This window comes from Dromiciops gliroides, chromosome 5, assembly GCF_019393635.1.
Source record: "Dromiciops gliroides isolate mDroGli1 chromosome 5, mDroGli1.pri, whole genome shotgun sequence".
Taxonomy (NCBI): Eukaryota; Metazoa; Chordata; class Mammalia; order Microbiotheria; family Microbiotheriidae; genus Dromiciops; species Dromiciops gliroides.
Genome location: NC_057865.1, coordinates 283,557,796 through 283,579,942, shown reverse-complemented (window position 1 = coordinate 283,579,942; position 22,147 = coordinate 283,557,796).

Below are 22,147 nucleotides of genomic sequence, written 5' to 3'. Positions count from 1 at the left end.
GGGAAGGCTTAGCTCTTGCCTTGAAGGAAGGCAAGGGATCCTGGAGGTGAGGAAGGAAGGAATCCCAAATTATGCTTGGAAGGGAAATGGAGGGGGAAGCCCCTCTTTTTCCTGAAGCTGCAGAAAGATGTTTTTGCAGGAGAGGGTGAAGCAAAAGAAACCTACTATTGGAAAGATCCTTGAACTGTGAGTGAGCCAACCTGGTTCTAGTGTGGGTTGTACCACTAACGATGTGACCTCAGCATCAGCTTCTTCAGTCTTCAGTTTCCTCCTCTGTGAAATGGAGAGAGGGTTCAACTACCTGACCTTAAAGTCCCTTCTAGCTCTGTCCTATGCAGGAGTGTGCTGGTAAATGTTTAATAACCAGCTCCCCAGAGGAAAAGAAGTTCAAGTCCTGGGAGATAGATGTTATTATTATGCCCCATCTTACAGTTGAGGAAACTGAGGCAGGCAGAGGTTAAGTGACTTGCCCAAGGTTACATAGCTAGAAAATATCGGAGGCTGAATTCGAACTCCAGTTTTCCTGACTCCAAGCCCCATAATCTATCCATTGGGCCACCTAGCTACCTCCCCTTGGAGTCAGGAGATCTTGATGACTCTATGGAAAACTGGATGAATTATTTCAACATTTTAAGGGCTTTGTGTTCCCATTGCCAGGGACATTCCCTTTCAAAGACATTCCCTTTTTCGGTCTTAGATCAAATCTGATCTTTGATTTCTTTTCCTGGGCAACTCTTGTTTTAGTTTTCCACCGAACTTCCACAGAGGATTCGCCCAATGTACTAGAGGCCTTTCTGTCATCTTTTGGTGGTTTTAGGGGTAGCAGCAGAGCCCCCCCCAATATGTCCTTCCTTCCCTTTTGCCCCAGGTCCTGCCTACCTTCTTGGCTGACTGAACATTTCCTCAAGGGTCTAATACCAATTCTTTTGCAGATCATCTCTGCAAACCTGCTGCCGTCTGCTGGCACACACTCGTACAAATTGTGTGTATGTGCAACTTAAATAGGAAACTACAGCCACTAGAAAAGACATTTATTGTAACCAGCACTCCTAAAATTCACTGGGATTTTTATGAATTGTTTTGAGATGCATTGTATTTTTTTCAAATCTAATTTAATTTTAAATGTTAATTTAATAATAAAATTCTCTGCCTCCTTGGGGCAAAATTAAAATGGCAGAATTCCTTTTAAAAAAAAGAAAGAAAAGGCAGCTTGAAGGGGGGGAAGGGAGGATAGAAAAGATAAATGTAAGCATCCCAAAGAAAAGGGGGGGGAAAACGACTTTCCGGAACAGTGCCCAGCTTGGTGCTCGAATGGGTTTTTCAAAGCCTCTTTTAGTGGATGGGCAATTCTACCAAAAACAAAATTGTTGCTAGATTTCAGCCTGGACATGCTCCTAAAGGTTACCAAATCCAAATTGCTCATTTTACAATTGAGGCAACTTCCTTGGTATTGCCCCAAGCTCTTGCAACTGAAGAATTTTGAAACCTGGAGTCAGAGATTTGAGTTCAAAGCCCTGCTCAGCTGTTTGCTACCTGTGACCTTGGACTAGTAGTTTCCCCTCTATGGGCCTCAGTTTCCCCCTCTGTAAAATGAGGGGGTGGGACCAGGCGGCCTCTATGGTCCCTTCCAGCTGTGATCCTCTGGGCTCTGCTTGTCCTTGGCCTCACTCCTAACTGTCCTGCCTGATCCTTCTCTGACACTCCCAACAGTCCCATTTGCAATTATTCTGGTTTGGTTTGGTTTGGTTTGGTTTGGTTTTGCGGGGCAATGAGGGTTAAGTGACTTGCTCAGGGTCACACAGCTAGTTAGTGTCAAGTGTCTAAGGCTGGATTTGAACTCAAGTCCTGCTGAATCCAGGGCCAGTGCTTTATCCACTGCACCACCTAGCTGCCCCCTGTTTTTTTTGTTTTTCATTCTCAACTATTCTGGCCTGGTGTTCTCCCTAGTTTAGGTATTTCAGCCTATGTTTGCTTTCACCTTCAATTCTGCTTTTCTGGCTCCCTTCCCACATGACAAACCACCATCAACAAGCCTGCTTGGACAAGCTCTGTGTTAGTCCTCCTCAGATCACAGGAAAGTGGCTAGCAATGATATTTCCTACCACCTAATGGCAGGATCTAACTATACAACTGAATCTAAACCTGGTGGCAAACCAGGACTAAAACCAATTCTCCTGAACTCCTGGGCCAGAGCTGCTTCTGCTCCTGGATCAGCTGATAAGCAAATTCTTCTCATTAGTGCTGTCTTTGGCTTTTGGAGGCTTCCAAAATGCTGATACTTCCACATTTGGAGTGAGGAACAAAGAACAAAGTATAGATTGTGAGTTATTTATTGCCCAAAGGTGTGGGAGGGGGAGGGTGGTTCTAGGAACTTTAATGAAACTATGAAAAATAAAAATGGAATGTACATCAGGCATCATCTAACTCAACAAAGATATTTTGGTCATTTGGTTTAAGCAACTGGACCAACATACTGCCTGTCCATCCAGGATGATTTATAAGGGTAGTCCAATGTCTCCTATGCTTCTGGAACCATTTACTAATTCCAAGATTTGAGGTGCTATATGTGGGTAATCATGTATTCGAATGTGCAACTCATGAGCCATCACCCAATGGCAGATATGTTTCAAAACACTTAAATAATATTAGCTAACATCTATATAATGATTTATGGTTTGCAGAGCCCTTTACATATTTATTCTATCTCATTTCATTTTCATCACAACTCTGTATTTTAGTTGATATTATTATTCCCATTTTATAGATGAGGAAACCGAGAGTGAGGGAGTTTAAGTGACTTGTTCAGAATCCTGCCTGAGGCAGGATCCAAACTCAAGTCTTTTTTTTTTTTTTTTTTGCTCAGGGTAATGAGGGTTAAATGACTTGCCCAGGGCCACACAGCTAGTATGTGTCAAGTGTCTGAGGCCATATTTGAAATCAGGTCTTCCTGAATCCAAGGCTGGTGCTTTATCCACTGCGCCACCTAGCTGCCCCCTAAACTCAAGTCTTCCTGACCCCTAGTCTATGGTTTTATCCAGCTGCCAATGAGATGTTTAATCAAAACATGAAGCGAGGTTAATAAAAAAGAAATGAATTAAATGTGTTCAGTGTCTAGACCCAGAAGACTGCTCCGCCTCCCCATGCCAAACCGCAGAAGACAAACCAGTGAGTTACAATCTCATGAAATAACCAGATGTCCCGACCATTCAAGAGAAGCACACGCTCAGCAAAGTCTGAAGGCACTGTAGTGTAGCATTGGCAAAGAGTGCTCAGTCACCTTCCGCCAAGTCTCAGGCAGCTGCTATTCTATGTCATTTCTTTTGGCACTACGGCTCCAACCCACAGGACCAGGTCAGCTCCACCTTCCCTATTTCTCCACACCCCAAATGCCCCTCTCAAACTCCTAGCTTCCCTTCTTAAACTCTCAACGTCTTTTGTCCCCACTTCTCCATGTGGTTATTCTCTCACATCTTGCTTCCTCACTTGAAATATCCATCACCCTTTTAAAAATGGGTGCTATGGAAGCTGCTAACCCCAAATGCTGGCTTCTAGAGGGATGTGATTCCCAAAAGCAATCAGGGAATCTATCCCCTGGACCTATATACACAATTAACATTTACATGTGTGGTATCTGCTTGCCTACAAAGACACACCTGATAATGTCATACAGATTTTAAAGGAAAAATGCATCTTATTTTTTCTAAAATCTCTTAAATCAGCCTCCATTCCCCAACCTTCTGCAGCATCCTAAAAGAGGGATTTTCTCCTTGATTTTGTAGCTGTTTGAAGTTTTACATTTGTACATGCTGGACCAGGAGTCAGAAAGACCTGAGGGAATCCTGCCTCTGACACTTACTGCTTCTGTGACCCTGTCAGCCTCAGTTTCTTCATCTGAAAAATGGTGATAACAATAGCATCTACTTCAAGGGGTTGTTGTGGGGAATCAAATGAGATAATTTATGTAGAGTGCTTTCCATATCTTAAAGTATTTGCATATCTTAAAGTGCCATCACTATTAAAGCACAAACAAAAAATTCTGGGAGGTGACTAAGAGGAAGATTTGAGAGAGGAAAAAGCTTTCCCTTCAGATCTCTGATTTTCCTTCCTCTCTGGTTACAGGAAAAACTAAAATTTCACACTGCTACAAAATCAATAGAGGAAATAAAGGAGGATGCTGCAGAAGACTGGGGAGTAGACGCTGGATGGAAGGTATCCAAACCACACGATTCTGCAGTGTGAAGAAGGTGGCCTTGGGATTAGCAATCAATCAGTGGGCATTTATGAAGTACCTCCTCTGACCCAGGGACTGTGCAATGCACTGCTTTTTTCTCAAGGGGACAACATGGGCCTAAAAGACACTGTGTGGATACTGATAATAAATTGACTGCCTGATGTTTCCGTAGCACTGCATGGCATATGCACCAAGTGTTTTCATCCCAACAACCCTTTGAGGTAGGATGTGGTAAAGGTGTGATTATTATTTTGTAGATAAAGAAACTGAGGCCGGGGAGATTCAGCAATTTGCCCAAGGAATCCGAGGACCTTGGTTTCCTAGGACCAAGGCTGTGCCATGGGACTGGCTCCCTGTGGAATCTTGGCCAAGTCACTTTGAAGTTCCCTGGGCCTCCATCGCATTCTCTTAAAATGATGAGATTGGGTGCAATGGCCTTGACAGTCCTGCCAGATCCAGATCACTCATTCTCTATGTCACAACTGAGGGTAGTGACAAGAGCCCCCAGATGGCAGTGATGAGATAGGGAGCTGGTAGAGGATAAAATACAAACTCCTCAGCCTGGAACTTCAAGCCCTTCACAACCTGATTCCAGCCTCTTCCAGATTTATTTCACATGACTTCCCTTTCCTTAGCTCAGTGACCTAACTGATAAAGCACTGGGCCTGGAGTCAGACATTTTTCAGTTGTGTCCAATTCTTTGTGACCCCCTTTTTGGGGGAAGGGTATCTTGGTACAGGAGGGGTTTGCCATTTCCTCCTCCAGCTCATTTTACAGATGAGGAAACTGAGGCAAACGGGGTGAAGTGACTTGCCCAGGGTCACACAGCTAGGAAGTATCTGAGGCCAGATTCAAACTCAGATGTTCCTGATTCCAGACCTGGTGCTTTATCCACTGAGCCAGAAAGACCTGAGTTTAAATCCAGCCTCAGACACTTACTTCCTAGCTGTGTGGTATTAGGCAAGTCACTTCAACTCTGTCTATCTCAATTTCTTCTACTGTAAATGGGGATAATAACAGCACCTATCTCCTAGGGTTGTCATGAAGATAAAATGAGATAATATTTGTAAAGTGTTTAGCATAGCATCAGGCACATAGTAGGGACTTAATTTTTTAAAAATTCTATAGCACTTACTCTGCCCAAAATGCTTGTTTTCTTCCTTTTCTCCCTTCCTTCGTTCCTTCCTCCTTAGCACTCTGTGTCCAAACAATCTTACCTGTTTCCTGTTCTTAGTATTCAGCTTTCTACCTCATGCCTTTGCCCAGTCATCCCCCTGCCTGGAGCCCATTCATTCCCTCCTCACTTTTGCCTCTTAGAATGTCCTGCTTATTTCAAGGCTCAGCTAAAATGCCACTTCCTACATGAAGCCTTCCTTGATTCCCCTAATTGTTACCGGTCCCACTTCTTCAAATGATCTTGTATTGATTTTGATTTATCTCGTCACCCTCCCTAGGATAATCTAGGCTGAGTGAGGCCAGGAAAGGCTTGTCTTAATGGGTTTTGTATCTATCCCCAATTCCTTGCATAAGGTTGACTCTTAATAAATCTTTGTTGAGTTGTTGATCATCAGAGGCCCTGTGCTATAGTCATTCACATTTTCAAAGCCATCCTTTTCTGTGGCACCGTGAAAGTGTGTGTGTGTGTGTGTGTGTGTGTGTGTGTGTGTGAGTGATGGGGAGGGGGGCAGGCAGTGAGCAGGGGACAGGAAGATCTACTTAGGTAGATTTCCCCATCCAGGTGTACTTCATTGTAAAACCCAGATAGGAAAAGTTGAGTTTAAATTGATTTTTAAAAATTGAATCCTGTTTTGAATGAGCTGAGGGAGCTTTCTGGGAATCATTTTGTTAGGCAAAAAAAATCTTTTGATATCTGATACAGTATAATCACTCCTTGATTTATCTGTTGCATAGATTCAGGCCATCAGTTAATGGGTCTTCTTATTATATTGACTGCTACTAGGTCATTTTTTTTCCTCTCATTCTCCCAAGCTGGTAGATATTCACGTAGGCACCTTAATAAATACTTCTCACAGTAGCATCTTGACGCCTCATTTCCATTTCCAAAAGCAGCATTTTACACATTTCCTTTCCTAGGGGCAATCTCTCCCTCATTTTCCATGGTAAAGAAGATAGGATTGTCTGGCATCTTACCCTTTGAGGTGTTTCTGAAAAACACAGGGTTATATTTATTTTGTATATGTGCATATGAGAAAGACAGAGACAGAGAGATAGCAACAGGGAGACTGAAAGAAGAGAAACACGGAGGGAATCAAAGAGAGCTGGAGGAAGCAGAAAGAATCATTCAATTATTCAAGAAGCATTTATTAAGCCTCTGCTCTATATGACAAGCATTCTGCTAGCCACTGGAAATACAAAGACAAACAAAGAAAGCCTCGCTCTTCAAAAGGTTTCTATTCTATTGAAGAGGCAGCATGTCCATGTATGTGTGTGTGTGGATTATATGCAAAATAAATAGCAGGTGGTTTGGAGAGGGAGGCAAGGAATGGGTCCTCTGTGTCTCTGGCAGGCCCACCCCGGGTGCCTACGGCAGCCACAGAGCAGAGGTGATGATAAAATGACCTTAGAGGTCCTTAGGGGGAGATATCTAACATGGGGTCCAGCAGCCCCCAATCAGGGCCACTCAGAGAGCTCAGGGAGTCCATGAACTTGGATGGGAAAATAAAAGGATATTTTCATGTCAACATCATTGGTTTCCCTCGTGATCCTTTGTCTTTCTGCATTTAAGGACAGGATTCTGGGAATGTCCCTAGGCTTCCCTAGATGGCCACAGGGGTAAGGAGAAGAACTCTGCTCTAAACCAGTGCTCTCTTTTACAAAGGTCCCACAGGCAGGACTAGAACCTAGGGCTCCTGACACCCAGTGGGGGGGCTCCCCATCCTTATGAGTGATTCTTTCAAGGTGTTACTGGTCGAGCGCTGGACCTGGAGGCAGGAGGCCTGGGTTCGAAGCCCCAGCTCCAGCACTGAGGAACTGCCTTAGTGCCTGGCACGCAGTAGGTGCTTACCAGTTGTGTATTGATTGACAGCTGGGGGTGGGGGGGGTGCTTCTCCTTTCTGTGCCTCGCTTTTCTTCATCTGTTAAAGGGATGGGCCGAGCAAGGTGACCTCCCTGGCCCCTTCCAGCCCTGACGAACCCTGTTTTACACAGAAGCTCCCGGCAGCCTTTCTTGAGGTTCTGAAGCGCCTGCCAACAGAGGCGACCCTCGGTTTCCTGGTGGGTACAATGAGGGCGCCAGGCAGGATGAAACCCCTCTCCCTTCCAAGCTTACATGTGTGATGCCACCCATGGCCCGGCCAAGTCTCTCCCAGGTTTCTTGAGTCTCAGATCCCTCTTCAATTAAATAAAAGGACTGCACTAAAAGGACCTCGAAACCCTGCTTTTTTAGCTCTGAAAAACCTGCCTTCATGAATCTAAAACTAGTTCTTAGAGCGCCATCTATTGGCCAAGTACATTATAGCACCACGAGCTCTTGGGCTTCATCATTCCTGCCTAGAAAACTCTTTAGGCTTTGGAATGGGGAATGGGGATGGGGGGGGGGGGGAGGTACGGCAGGGAGGGGAGCAAGAAGGGAAGAAATAAAGAGAGGAAGAAAGAGAGGGAGGGAAAGGAGGTAGGAAGGAAGGAAGGAAGGAAGGAAGGAAGGAAGGAAGGAAGGAAGGAAGGAAGGAAGGAAGGAAGGAAGGAAGGAAGGAAGGAAGGAAGGGAAGGAGGGAAGAAAAAAGAAAGAAAAAGAAAGACAGGAAGGGAGGGAGAGAAGGAAAGAGAGAAAAGGAAAGAAAGAGAGGCAGAGGGAGGAAAGGAAGAAGGAAAGGAGGGGACGAAGGAAGGAAGAAAGAAAGAAGGAGGTGGGGAAAGAAATAGCTTGTAGGGTTTTTTTTATTTTAGAATTAAAAGAAGATGCCTCCCTGAATTCATGTGCACTTCACTGAGAATCATTGGGGGGGGGAAGAGGAGAAAGAAGGAAAGAAAGAAAGAAAGAAAGAAAGAAAGAAAGAAAGAAAGAAAGAAAGAAAGAAAGAAAGAAAGAAAGAAAGGAAGGAAGGAAGGAAGGAAGGAAGGAAGGAAGGAAGGAAGGAAGGAAGGAAGGAAGGAAGGAAGGAAGGAAGGAAGGAAGGAAGGAAGGAAGGAAGGAAGGAAGGAAGGAAGGAAGGAAGGAAGGAAGGAAGAAGATAGAGAACCCGGCTGACCACCCAGGACACGTAAAGAAAAGCCAGGCTCTAGGTAGCACCAGTGAGGGGGGACATTCAGTTTCAGCCCCAGGCATGCCCTTGGAACCCAAAGTGGGGATGCTCCCAAAAATTGTGTGCAAATCAAAATTCTAACACTAAAAGCATGTTTTCATCCTATTGGGGTCCTCAGTACCTAACAGAGGCCATTTGTAAATCACTCAACAAGCATTCCTTAAGTGTTTACTGTGTGCCAGACATGTAGGAGATACAAAGACAAAATAAAACCAAACCAGACCCAAACTCTGTTCTCAAGGCCCTCTGAGAAGACCTGCACGCATCTAAACACAAACAAAATCAGCATAAATCGGTTGTTTGAGAGGGAGGACGATACTGACGCCTGGGGGTGTCGGGAAAGGCCTCTGCAAGGATGTGGCCCTGGAGCTGAGCTCTGGGGACACTGAGGGGGTCAGGAGGAGGGGGCATGTTCTGGGAATGGGGGAGACATGTTTCCGTGCAGAGGCAGTAAATGGGAGATGGAGTGTCTAGTGTGGGGATGCGTGGCTTGGCCCCCAGAGCCTGTGAGGGGGAGGAAGGCATCACCAGATAGGAGAGGCAGCGCATGAAGGGCTTTCTGCACCCCTTAGAATGAAGGGAATAAGCCTTCACTTTGTAAATTCAGCTTTGGGGACACAGCACTGTAAAGCTGCGCCCACCCCCAACCTGGGCTTCCTTACAATGAGGGAGTTGTGTGCTCTGAGCAGTTAAAAATGACGGCTTGTAACTCACACCTGATCCAGTGAACAGCAGGAATGTTTGCAGACAGACCCACAGACTCCAACTATTCTGAGCCGGAGATGGACAGGCTCTGAGGAATGCGTGGGGAGTTATTTACGAGGTGCTGGGTGAGCTGCCCAGGGTCCTTGTGCTCACATTCGGGAATTTGTAGCCAATCCAGACGGCTCACATGGTGCCCTCGGCTGATCCATCCTGGGCTTGTCATATGTCCTACCCAGCAGACACCTCTGGTGGGTATTTCAGTCTAATCAAACCAGTCAATCACCTTACTATTCAGCAGAGTTTATCATCAGGCTCCATCTGGGGGATGGGTGTGAGAGTGGGTTACTTAACAAGGAGGCCAAAGAAAAATCATAATAGCATTTATTTAGCGCTTAAAGATTTTCATGGGACACTCACAGTTACCCAGTGAGGCATTTTACAGATAAGGAACCTGGAGCCCAGAGGTAAGTCATTTGCCAGAGGTCTAGAGACAGTAAGTTACAGGAGGGATTTGAAGGCTGGGCCCAGTGCTTCCACATACAAAACATTTTCCACTGTGCCATCTAACACAACACAACACAGCAAACATGGATGAAACGTCTGCTGTGCTGAGAAAGCATAGGAAAGAAAGCTGCGGCAGAATATGCACATTTGAATTCTGGGGCTGGAGAAGACTTCTGAGAGTCCCTTGGACACCAAGGAGATGAGATTAGTCAATACTTAAAGAAATGTATTCAGGCTATTCCCTAGCAGGTCGAGTACTGAAGGTCACATACTTTGGCCACATAATGAGAAGACAGGACTCACTGGAAAAGACCCTGATGTTGGGCAAGATTGGAGGGGACAACGGAGAGATGGAGGTAACAAGCGTGAGCCTGGACGGACTTTGGGCGATAGTTGAGGACAGAAGGGCCTGGCGTGCTGTGTGGTTCATGGGGTCGTGAAGGGTTAGACACAAGTGAACAACAACATGCTAAGAAATGGAAGAGAGAAGTAATGAGGATGGTCCCTGCCCTCTTGGCTCCTACAGTCTCATAGGAAGGAATTTGTGACACAAGCAGAGGAGCCATTACACACGACATGTGCGTGAGTCTTAAAACAAAGTTCTTTGTGAGATCTGAGGAGGAAGGTCACGGGCACCGGAGGAGTTGTGGGAGGCTGCCCTGAAAGAGGTGATTTCCTTATTTGTAAAACGAGAGGTGATCTCTAAGGATTTTTGACTCTGCAGAAGATAGGGTTGACGAACGTGCAGACGACACAAAGTTAGGAAGCTTCTCATCTTCATCATCTTGCCTGCACTCCTTTAAGATTTGTAAAGCACTTTACACATATCTCATCTTCTCCTTACAATGGCCTTGGGATGTAGGAGCTGCCTTGCATGACATGTACTGAATCTAAAAAGATTTTGGTGGGCTAGAATACTAGACTAGATAATGACGACTGAATGTAACAGAGATAAATGTACAGTCTTACACTTGGGTTTGAAGAATCGACTTTACAAGAGTAAGACAAGATCCGAGGGGAGAGCTGCCCGGTGCTGTCAGAAGATCTGGGTGACTCTGGGTAAGTCATATAACTCCCCGATACACCCGGGAGCTCTCAAAGATCATAAATCACAGAATAAGTGCCACAATATGCATCTGTGGAGAAAGTTTACTACTCTAAAAACCAGAGGGATGGGCCTCTCCCCTCCCCCAAGAAAAATCTTAGAAAAAGATCAAAGTGGGGGAGGAGGTTAGTGTACTGCAGACCTGCTGGATGCAGGGCTGTGCTGGAGCCAGCTCACACTGGAAAGCCAATTGTTAAATTTTTAACATGGGCATTTACACCTTGTTAATTGGCAAAAGCTACCAATAAGGATTTGATATTGATTTATTGTTTTCTAGACTTTAGAAAGTGATGGGAAAATGTTAATGCTGCATATTAAACTGAAAAATGTCTCCTGTATATATTTGGGATCAGGGAGTCAGTTATTAAACATATACTAGCATATCACTGAATAAGCTTCTGGAAGAGGGTTCGATTTTAGGTTGCATTAAGAGTCATGGTTTGGGGCGGCTAGGTGGCACAGTGGATAAAGCACTGGCCCTGGATTCAGGAGGACCTGAGTTCAAATCCGGCCTCAGACACTTGACATTTACTAGCTGTGTGACCCTGGGCAAGTCACTTAATCCCCATTGCCCCGCAAAAAAAAAAAAAAAAAAAAAAAGAGCTATGGCTTCTGGGAATAAGAAGGGGAATGTCCCACCGGCCGATGCACAGGTAAAACCCTAACCACAGTCTTGGGTAACTTCTGGGTGTCTCACAGTTTAGTGAGGATGACCAAGGAGGAGAAGGGCTTCGATCTCCTACCACAGGAGAGCCACCTGGGGGTGGAGGGTAGGTGGGGGTGGGTCAGGAGAGAAGAGCATCTTCTCCTTTGTTAAAGGACAGTGTGTGAGAGAAGGGTCACACCTTCAGTGCTATAAGAAAAGGACCAGACTTGTCTTGCTCAGGCCCCAAAGGTCAAAGCTGGGAGCAATGGGTGGAAGTGGGAAAGAGGCCTAAATTCAGGCTTGACGTGGGAGAAGCTGCCCGGGAGGATGGGCTTGAAGCAAAGGGCAGATAGAAGGTAGAGGAGATGCCTTCTCAAGTGTGAGTTGTCCTCATGGCTTCTCAAGGCCCTTCCAAATCAGAGAGTCTGCCTCCTTAACAGGGGTGGGGGAAGGGAGGGCAGTGTGGTGCAAAGAGCAGGAAGGCCAGGCCTGCCCTGCAGTCTTGCCCTGCCCAGCAGACAAGGGCCTTGCTCACAGGCCCTCTCTAAGGTCCAGTTTCCTTATCCATTGAAGGATGGGTTTGCACCAGAAGGCAAAAGGCCTGGACTGTGAGCTGCCTGTCACCAGCCAGCCAAGTGATCTTGGACAAGTCACTTCCTCAGCTCCCTCCTCTGTAAAACAGGAAAGCGGAACTTACATCCTAAGGTCCTTCCTAACTTGAATACTTGGATTCTATAACAGGATGAGCCATACTTAACAACTAATAATCATTTATCAAGCCCTTAATGTATGCCAGGTAAGGTGCTAGGCACTAGAGAGACAAAACCAGAATGAAACAGCCCCTGCCGCAAAGTAGTTCACATCTTTTTGAGGAGGTAAGTGGAGGAGGGAACAACATGGACGTGTATTAAAAAATACAAAAGGCACAGACCTAGAACTGGGATTGATCTCAGAAGCCATCTAGCCCCACCCTTTGATTTTACAGATAGAGAAACTGAGGCCCAGGAAAGCTAAGTGACTAACCTAAAGTCACACAGGTAGTGATCATTAGAAATGGGACTTGAACCCATATTCTCTTCATCCTCCACCAACTAATAAGAGGCAATTTAAAAAAAAACTAATTCCTTTCAGTTGCAAAATTAAGTTCTGTAAGACACACTGACTTAGAAATCTGCTAAAACTGCAAAATAACTTCAGATTGTTGTCGGTTAAAAAACTTCAATCAAACCTTTTTGCATTTTTTTGTCTTTATCTCATGTCATTCCTTCTCTGAGGAAGCATGGTGTGGTGGTTAAAGAGCCAGCATCATAGAGAGAGGAGGCAGTCAGAGACAGAGCAAGACCCAGAGACAGAGAGATAGAGATGAGAGACTTCAGAGAAAAATAGAGACTATGAGACAGAGGAGAGAAAGAGAGACAGAGACAGACAGACTGACTGATTGACTGACTGAAAGACAGACTGACAGACTTTGGCCTCAGAGTCAGGAAGACTTCTATTCCAGTTCTGCCTCAGATGCATAAGCCTCAGCCAAGTCTCTAAGACCACAGGGCATATTGGTAAAGATTTCCCCTATTAAATTCAGTACAGAGTGCCCCACTTAAATCACAGGTGTGTGTATGTGTGTGCACATGCATGCGTGTATAGGGCGCATATATGTACACTGTGTTTACTGTGTTGTGCATTGTATACATATGTATGTAGGTTATAAATGCAAGCCAATTCCTGCACACAAAGGCTTTCTTTTCCATTTTGACTCATTTCATGGCTTGCAATGAGAGAAGGGAAAGAACCCAATGACTACTGCCAGGGTGCCTTGAGGTTGGGAGCTGTCCAGCTGAAGGGTATACATCTCCTCTGGTCTAGTTCTGAAATTCCCTTGAGGGACAACTACCACTTGTATTGAGTTTTGTCAGTGAGTGGTTGCTTGTCAAATGAACAGATAATCCTCTAGGGATCTGATTGTAACCAACAAGGCTTATGTCTTTGGAACATACCAGTGAGTACAAGCCATGGGAACATGGGGGAACATGGGGGAACATGACCTTGTAATTAAGTCAAGCTGAGCATCGAGCCCTTCATGGAATAGAGATAAATTTAGCCATCACGTGTGTGATCCACTTGATGCCATTGTTTTTGTTGACTGGTGGGGGGTCTGAGGGATGGGCTTCTTTTCTCTATTCTCCTCTCTCTCCTCCTTCATGGTGGAAAATAGAGAAGTGTGGCTTTCTTTTTCTGGTAGCTAGAGGAACCATCAGTGTCCTCTTTCCTGTTTGCTCTCCCTGTCCCTCTTTATTTTCCTCTCTCTCTCCATCTCCATCTTCATCTCCCTTTCTCTCTCCCTCCCCTTCTCTCTTCTCCCCCTCCTTCATCCTCTTTCTCTTTCTCCTTTACTTTAAGGCAGGTAGTCTGCTGAGCCAGGGAATTATTTCCCCCAGGAAACTACTTTTGACAATGCATCAGCCAGAGGGCAAGACTTTTTTTTTTCTTTAATGGGCCTTTAACCAAAGAATCATTTCAGAGTAGGCTATGTGAACAGAAAAGAGGCAAGACCTCCAAAAGCTAAAAATAAAAACACCAGACTTTGGGAGCTGTTCAGCATAATAGATTTCTTTTTACAAGGTATCTTGGACTTATTTTTTTTATAATGGCAAAGGGAAAAATCTCAGGAATGATTTCAAAATTTAAAAAGATAAAAAGTACATCTTTGAGCTAATGAGCAATAATAGGCAAAGCGAAATAGAAGCAGGTTCATTGGTTTCTCATGGACTCTTGATAGAGTTTTGGCACAGAATAGTCTGATGAAAAATCTGCAGTATTCAGTATTCCATATCAACAATATTCAAGAGAAGAGACTTAGAGACCAAAACAGAGAGTATGAGACAGAGAGAGACACAGTTGGCCTCTGAGCTAGGAAGACTCCCATTCGAGTCTCCCCTCTGGTATTCAATATAGGTGTATCTCACTAGTCATTATCAAATAGGTTAAAAGAACCACGGGAAATGATAAAGATGAGGTCGGGCTGACTTACTGGGAACTCACTCACTTCCTAGCATGTAGCTGATACAGTAGAGGTCAAAGAGGGACATTAGTAAAAACAAGGCTGTTTGCTACATTTGAAATCTATCTACAGTAGTCTGAGTTTTTACTTTTGATTGATTTTGCTTGCTTCTGAATATCACCTGGACGAGGCATTCTTTTGCACCAATTTGCCTCTTAAGCGAGAGAGAACAGGGTCACATTAAATGGGAAGTACCAAGAACACACACTCTCAGACACGTTCTCAGGTCAGCACAAACAGGGAGCTCCATCAGAAATTTGAGCTCCTCCACAAAGAGAATAGAAGCTTTAAGAATAGCCCTGAAAATGTGAGCCATTTTATTCAGGTTTTCTTATACAAAATGACTGATGTGGTAATGTCTTACATAATCGTACATGTGTAACCTATATCTGATTGCCTACCACCTCAGGGAGGAGGGAGGGAGGGAATGAGGAATAAAAATTGAAACCCCAAACTATAAATAAAATTGTTTATTACTTTAAAAAGAAAAAAAGGAAAGGAAATGTGAGCCAAAGAATAATTCCTGAGAGTGGTACAGTAACTGATGACCTCTCCTAGACCCAGCAGGGCTTACTGTGACACAAGGCCACAGAGACTTCTCAACTCTGAGACAAAAAGAAAGGGGAAAGGGAAGACAAAGGAGAGAAAGAAAGGAGAAGAAAGAAAAGGACAAGGTAAAGGAGAAAGAGAAAGAGGATGAAGGAGGTGAAGAAGAGAAGGGGAGGGAGAGAGAAAGGGAGATGAAGATGGAGAAGAGGAAGATGGAGATGTAGAGAGACAGGGAGATAAAGAGGGACAGGGAGAGAAAACAGGACAGAGGACACTGCTGGTTCCTCTAGCTACCAGAAAAAGAAAGTCACACTTCTCTATTTTCCACCATGAAGGAGGAGAGAGAAGAGAATAAAGCAAAGAAGCCATGTCTTCCTTTCCATCAGGAAACAAAAAGATCTTGGGGTCATAGATTTAGAGCCAGGAGACACATAAGAGGCTCTATTCCAATTGCCTTGTCTTTCAGATGAGGAAATGAACTGTTAGGGTCCTCAATGCAATAAGGAGAGAGAGAATGAAGTAGATCCCCTCCCTGTTCAGCCTCAGTCACCGATCTCAGAATTGGAAGGGTCCTCAGAGATCATGGAATCCAATCTGTGCCTGACCAAGAATACAGTCTACAAAATGCCAAACAAGTGGTTAATCATCCTCTGCTTGGAGGCCTCTGTTGAAGGGGAACTCACTAGTTCCCTAGAGTCCCGTTCCTAAACTTGTTTCTCTCTGCAGCTGCTATCATGGCTCCAATTCCTACTCTCTGGGAATCAAGCAGAACAAGGCTCTCAAATGCCTGAAGGTATCTAAAATACTTCCTGTCTTCAAGTCTTTTCTTCTTCGGCATCCCATTTCCAGTTTCCCAAAGCTCTTTCTCATCCTAGTTACTGGTCTCTGGTCAATTCCTCCCTTGTGACTGTTCTTCCTAAAGTGTGGTATCCAGAACTGGAGACCTTACACAGCTCCTCATGTGGACAAGAATATATGCAAACAGGGGCAGCTAGATGGCGAAGTGGATAGAGCACCGGCCCTGGAGTCAGGAATACCTGAGTTCAAATCCGGCCTCAGACACTTAACACTTACTAGCTGTGTGACCCTGGGCAAAGTCACTTAACCCCAGTTGTCTCACTAAAAAAAAAAAAAAAAAAAAAAAGAATGTATGCAAACAGCCTGGACATTATCTGAAATGTCTTCTAATCCACATGCCAGTGCTTCCACTTTAGACATGCTCTAAGTTTGATAGTCATTATTCACACCAGTCAGATGGATGGTGTGTGGACCTTTATGGTGTGGTAAGAAAAGAGCCTCTCCCTCCTAGGATTGGTACAAGGATCAAATGAGAAAATATTTGTAAAGTACATTGTTATTGTTGTTGAGTCATATCTGACTCTTTGTGACCCCATTTGGGGTTTTCTTGGCAACGATACTGGAATGGTTTGCCATTTCCTTCTCCAGCTCATTTTACAGATGAGGAAACTGAGGCAAACAAGAGTTTTGTAACTTGCCCAGAGTCACACAGCTAGTGTCTGAGGCCAGATATGAACTCAGGTAAATGAGTCTCAAAGTTGCCTAGCATTTAGTAAATACTTAATAAAATCCTTTCTTCCTTTTTTCTGTGTGGATGTTGTCAGAACTGTCCCTCAGAAGAGGTCAGGGAGGAACACGTTTCCATAGGTATTCTACACCTTCCAAAGCTGATCACATATAACAAGAAAACCTGTCTTCAGCAGAAACAGAGAACCTGGTTTGGTTTTTGCTGACACATAACCATTGATTAAACACGGCTCTCGAGCATGCACACACGCACACACACACACACACACACACACCCCTCTCTTACTTTCACTTTCTTGAAAGCAGAATTCCTCAAAAAACCAGCTGCTTGCCTGGAAAAGGCTGGTTTATCCACACCTCTGCCATCCCCATATGCACACACCCAGCTTCTCCCACACTATTGGAGATACCCTGTTACATATCCGTGGGAAAGAGAGTTTTTTGACGACATGAAATCATTTTTCCACTTGACACAAAATGTGCTTAAAGGACCCAGATGACTGGTCTGTGGTCCCATATGTTTAACGTGTACGGAAACGGGGCAGCTAGATGGCGCAGTGGTAAAGCGCCCGCCCTGGATTCAGGAGTACCTGAGTTCAAATCCGGCCTCAGACACTTGACACTTACTAGCTGTGTGACCCTGGGCAAGTCACTTAACCCTCATTGCCCTACCAAAAAAAAAAAAACAAAATAACGTGTACGGAAAGCAGGACGTCGATGTACCATTGATGGAGCTGTTAGTTGATGAGTTGGCCCAAACAATCTGGATAAAAATTTGGAATTCTGTAAGAAAAGTTACTAAACTTCACCCTCTTTGAACCAGAAATCTCTCTGCTAGGCAGGGTTTTTTCTGTTCTTTTTTTCTTTTTCTGGCGCTTGTAATTTCATCCGGGGTTTTTAGTGGGTTGTTTTTGAGGTTTTTTATAGTCTGGTGAAACCTATGGGCCCTTTATCAGAACAATACCTTTAAATAATTGAATGAAACCTAAACTTATTAGAAATTAACAAAAATAAAGATGGAATTTTTCCCAATCAAGTTCACAGACCCCCTGAAATCTATTCCTGGACCCCAGTTTAAGAACCTCTACTCCAAGGGCATTGCCAAGGAGGTGCTGTTTTGTATTGGTAGAGGGAGTTTCCTCACACTGGAGTTCTCTGTACCAATGAAATAGTCTCCATTCCTATCCCCCCTGTGGATTTTGGATTCAGATAGAACCTTGACAAGAGGTTTTCTGATAGTTTTCTTGGTCTGAGCAGTCCCTGCTCATTATTGAAACCAGGGTGATACTTTATGGAACATGAAATAAAGAAACAAGGAATGAATTATGTCCTGAAGTAAGCTAGAAGGGGTGTGAATGCGTGCCTGCAGACACTTTCACCATCCTCCTAGGTGCTTTTCTCCTAGAAGCCATTCAATGCTGCTCAGCCCCTTCTCTAAGGCATTGAAATGGTTAGGACTTTGTTGGGAAGAAATGATGCCCTTTGGGCATTGGGAAAAGCAAGAAAGGCCCCCCAGCAAATGGTTTACAGGGATGGCTCTCTCCTGGTTGGGGGCTTAAAGCAGACCTCCTCCCAACTGTAGCATGTCCACACAAAGGCAGCCCAGCAGGAAGTAAGACAGAGCTGTTTCATATCCAGAAATGAATCTGAATATGGAGATGGTGCATCCAGTGACTACGATATCTCCTAAGTGCTGTTGGGTTGGGGGTGGGGGGAGCCCGTTTCACATTCAGAGTGAGTAAGCGTACCACTGATCTACAGTGGCCCAGCTCACCTGCAGCCCATTTTAGGTGCTCTCCCCAACATCACCATCCTCCCCTTGGGCAACTTTTCCCCTCCTGCTCCCAAAGCCTTTTTCAAAGCACTGTCTGGATCTGCCTGGCCTTCTCTGGCCCAGAGTTCTTTGAGGATGCGCTCTGCTTTGTCTTTCTTTCTTCAAAGAGGCTGCAGAAATATTTATAACCCTGGCAGCTCGCTGTCCCGCTGCTCCAAGTTGCCTGGAGCCAAAAATGGGGAGGCCATCTTTGATCCAAGGGGTCACGTGTAAGAAGTTGTTGTTTACACGCTGGCACATCAAGGTTTCTGCCTCCATTGCTCAGTGATGCAGGATTTTGTCCGGTTGTTTTGGAAAAATAATAATGGAGACCATCCATTCTTTTATCCAAATTCTCTGATGGGGGAATAGCAGTGAACAAGGGTCTCTCTGCCTTTTGTTTTAAAAAGAGGTGTTTAATTCCAACATTTGTTAATCTCCTACACTGACTTGGGTCCTGGGCATAGAAAATCAGGAAAATAGGACTGTGCCCTCAAGGACCTTACATTCTCATAATGAACATAATTAATTGTGACTTATGGGAAGATGTACATGGAAAAGGAGAAGGGGATAAAGATTTATATAGCAAAAAAAAAAGATTTATATAGCACCTACTATGCGCCAGGAACTGTGCGAAGCCCTTTACAATTATTATCTCACTGGATCCTCACAACTTTGAGAGATGGGTGCTCTTATCCCCATTTTACAGTGGAGGAAACTGAGGATCACACAGCTAGTAAGGGGGCAAGAGTTGGCCTAAGGTTTTCCTGACTCCAGGCCCAGCACTTTATTCACTGCACTACCTAGTTGCCCCTTAAAAAAAAAAAAAAAGCTTATACAGTTCACATTTCTATGGTATGCATATATGATCTCATTTGATCCTCACAAAAACTCTGAAATACATGCTATTTTTTAATTCCCACTTTACAGGTGGGGAAACTGAGGCATTGAGAGGTTAAATGAAGCCTACCTAGGTTCACAGAGTCAGGTAGTAAGTCTCTAGGATGGGATTTGAAACCTGGTCTTTCTTATTTCAATTTTACTGCTCTATTCATTATGTCAAACTGCCTTTCCAGGAATTTCAAAGGGTGTGTGTGTGTGTGTGTGTGTGTGTGTGTGTGTGTGTGTGTGTATGTGTGTGTAGACTAGGTGGCACAGTGACCATTGGGCTTGGAATCAAGAAGACTAATCTAGCCTCAGACACTAAGCTGTGTGACCCTGGACATGTAACTTAACCCTGCTTGCTTCAGTTTCCTCATTTGTAAAATGAGCTGGAGAAGGAAGTGTTGAACCACTCTAGTATCTATGCCAAGAAAACCCGACATGGGGTCACGAAGAGTTGGACATGACTGAAAACAACTGAATGACAAAACAAATGTATGCACATGTGTATATGCATATTACACATATGTAGCCCAGGACCCAGAATTCAAGAGTCCCAGGAATAGTGATGCCCCTCAAACTACTGGTCCTGCTTCCTGCCCAGCCCCTACAGCCACCATCCAAACATTTGGTCCTGGTGGAGCGGCTACCTGTCTGGGGCTTCTTCTCCAGGTTCTGCCACCCCTGTAGCCTCGGCCCATAACTACTGAAGATACAGGGTTAGAAGGGGCCTTGGCTCCTTCTAACGATCAGAAATCATTGAGGTTTGGAAGACCCATTACAGTGATAAACCCTCGTTTCAGAGGCCCAGAGGTGAGGCCTGCTACCCACCCCGGCCGGAGAAGGGGCAGTCTCAGCCTCAGAATGAAGCATTCGTTTTTGGAGAAGCCCAATGAAAGAAGTTGTTTTGCTGGACTCTGAGGCTTCTCTTTTCTATCTTTCAGTATGTGGGGGGTGGGGTATGGCAAGGATAGGAGGGAGAGATTATTTATAATATTTTTAATTAAATAAAAAGATGGCAAAGCTCAATCAGTCATTACAGGATTGAAAGAGAAGCACGGACAGCAGAATTGTGGTGGCAGCCCCCTGACCAGAGGCCTTTCTGCCTTGTAGCTGAAGCCTCCTGGGTAGAAGAATGGGAGCCCCTTGAGATGGGGAACGGGGTACTTTTAGCTTCTGCTTCTAGAATATCAGGGCAATTTTCCCTCACAATCTCTTGGAGGTTGGTGTCTAAGCTCTTGTTTTGGTCATGGTTTTCAGGTAGTCCAATGATTTTCAAATTATCTCAGTGCCTAGCACTGTGCTCCGTACACAGAAAGTGCATAATACATGTTTTTTCATTCCTACCACTCATTAAGACAACACTCTACCTGCAACCTTGACCACAGGTACAGGGAACAGTATGAGCAAAAAGTACAGTGTGTATTTGGGAACCAGAGCTTGCTTAGACCCGCTGGGTCCAGTTTAGAGCATCAAGAGGGGAGTCACATTCACGGAAGATGAGGCAGTGCTGTATTCTGGGTGGGGGAGGGGGAAGGTGGCCAGGAGGAAGCAGGAGCTGGAGCCCCACTTCTCTGCCCTCAGAAGGCACACCGTGGCAGCAGCCAGAGGCAGGAGCCACGGCTGGGAACCTTCTTCCTTCCTCCCTTCCTCCCTCTGCTTTTCAGCCGGGTTCAATTCAGTTCAATAAACATTTATCCAAGATCACTGTGCCAGAAGGCACTGGGAAATGAACCCTGGCCCCCAGGTCTTCTTGAATAGGAAAGGGGAGGGCCTGCACCCGTGCTCTCGTGAGATTATCCTGGCCAAGGATTGGAGAGGGAGGGCCTGGAGGCTGGGAGCCCAGCTAGGAGCAGCAAGAGCCTGAACCAGGGATGGGGCTGGGGGAGTTCTTGGCAAAATTAAGTTAGCAGGCTCTGTCTTTGCCATCTCCCACCTGCCTTTCCATGGCCCTCTCTTGCCTTCTGGGCTTTATGGATAGCCCCCACCCTTCCCCTTCCCCTCCCTCTCCTTTCTCCTTCCCCTCTCCTTTCTCCTTCCCCTCTCCCTCCTCTTTCCCCTTCCCCTTCCCCTCTCCTTTCCCCTTCCTTTCCTCCACCTCCTATGTACCATTCTTATCTGGGCTTGGCCTCTCAGCTGTCAGTGAATCCCAATTATAGCACCAGTTGGCAAGGCTTGGGCTGTCTCCCAGGCTTATTTGAAATTAATTGTCCAGCAACAAGCAGATAAATGACGGGCTTTTTACATGTAGAGGCCCAAACAAGCCGTGCCTTCAGGGAGTTCCTAGTCCAACAGAGCAGGGTTGGGGTGGGGGGTGGAATACCGCATAAACAGCTGGGTTTGACCGTCCACGACAAAGAGAGGAGATCACTTTCAGAGGAAGGGGTTGGGGAAAGGGAGAAGGTTGGGGAAAGGCCTTCCACCAAAAGAAGGGGTCTTGGCAAAGAATTGTAAACTGAGGGGATGCCCACTAACTGGAGAATGGCGAAACAAGTTGTGTTATATGAATATAATAGAATACTATTGTGCTGTAAGAAATGATAAGCAGATGGATTTCAGAAAAACCTGGAAAGACTTATATGAATTGATGCTGAGTGACATGAACAGAACCAAGAGAACACTGTACACAGTATCAACTACATTGTGTGATGGGCAACTGTGATAGACTTAACTCTTCTCAGCAATACAATGATCCAAGACAATGCCAAAAGACTTCTGGTGGAAAATGCTCTCCACACTCAGAAAAAGAACTATGGAGTCTGAATACAGATTGAAGCAGAGGAGTTTCACTTTTGTTGTTGCTTTTTGTTGTTGTTGTTGTTTGTTCTTTCTTGCTTTTTTCCCCTT